The sequence below is a fragment of the Xenopus laevis genome, chromosome 1L, assembly GCF_017654675.1.
Source record: "Xenopus laevis strain J_2021 chromosome 1L, Xenopus_laevis_v10.1, whole genome shotgun sequence".
Lineage (NCBI taxonomy): Eukaryota > Metazoa > Chordata > Amphibia > Anura > Pipidae > Xenopus > Xenopus laevis.
The window spans coordinates 207913506-207914749 of NC_054371.1; positions in this window are offsets into that span (position 1 = coordinate 207913506).

The following is a 1244-nucleotide window of genomic DNA, read 5'->3' on the forward strand; positions in this document are numbered from 1 at the left end:
AGAGGCCTGAATAGAAAGATCAGGAATAAAAAGTAGCAATAACAAAACATCTGTAGCCTTACAGAGAATATTTTTTTGGATGGGGTCAGTGACACCCATTTAAAAGCTGGAAAGTCAGATGAAAAGGCAAATCAAAATCTATAGAAAAAAAAAAAAAGAAAAAAATAAGTCCAATTGAAAAGTTGCTTAGAATAAGCCATTCTATAATATACTAAAAGTTAACTTAAAGGCGAACAACCACTTTAAGTGCTGGGTAAGCATTATGCTTTTTTTGTGGCGTCTAATGGCTTTTAATATGTGATAATAAATTGAGGGTTTTTTTTAACCTTAAAGGGCACCAATCATAACTAAAATCATTTACTAAGTAAATACACTATGTGAAGAAATCCGATTTTTAAAACAGTTAAAACAGTATAATGAAAATCATCAGCTCACTATACCTTCTGCAAGATCTCCCCCATCTCCACTGCAGTTCTAGCTGAGGCAGCAATCTTGGATTTCACTGGCTCCTCCTACCTATATCTTCCCAGCCAACTGTAGCTATGAAATCTCAAACATGCTCAGTTGAAATTCCTTGGTTGCTTGGCAACCCTTCTAAGCTATTTTCAAATCAGCCAAACCTGTGTGTTAGCTGCTGTTCAGTAGTGCTGCCACCTGCTGGAAGTTACTGTGTGCCCTTCATTTGCATAATGACTTTAACAGCAGGGGACAAGATAGGGAAATCTCCTGATACTTCTAGTGGAGGAGTTTACTAAAACAAGGCATTCTGGGTAGAATACTCAAAGCAGTGTTACAATCTGAGCATGCTCCTGAAATTTGCATATTAGAGTCTCTGTTATAGTCACAGTATGGCCTCCCTCAGTGAAAGAACCCATTTGACAAAGTAAGGGATTTTTTAAAACCTGCAGTTTTTTTCAAAAAACTATATATGTAGTTTGATTAAACGTGTTTAGGTTGTACTGGTCAGATTGTTAATATGTGTTTGATTTTGGCTGTTATAGGTGCCCTTTAAATGCATGAGTATGTAAATGTTATATAAGTCTGTCTGCCTATGGCTGCATTGGTGGTTTAGAAGGGCAACCAGCAATGAGATTGAAGAATGCAAGCAAATGACAACAAACGACTGCTGAGACTGTATGAACCCATAATCGCATGTGTGCCCACAGTGGCTAATACAGAAGGAAAAGAGGCTATGTTGCAAGGAATCAGTATTAAGCATTACGAACACAAATCACTTGGCATAC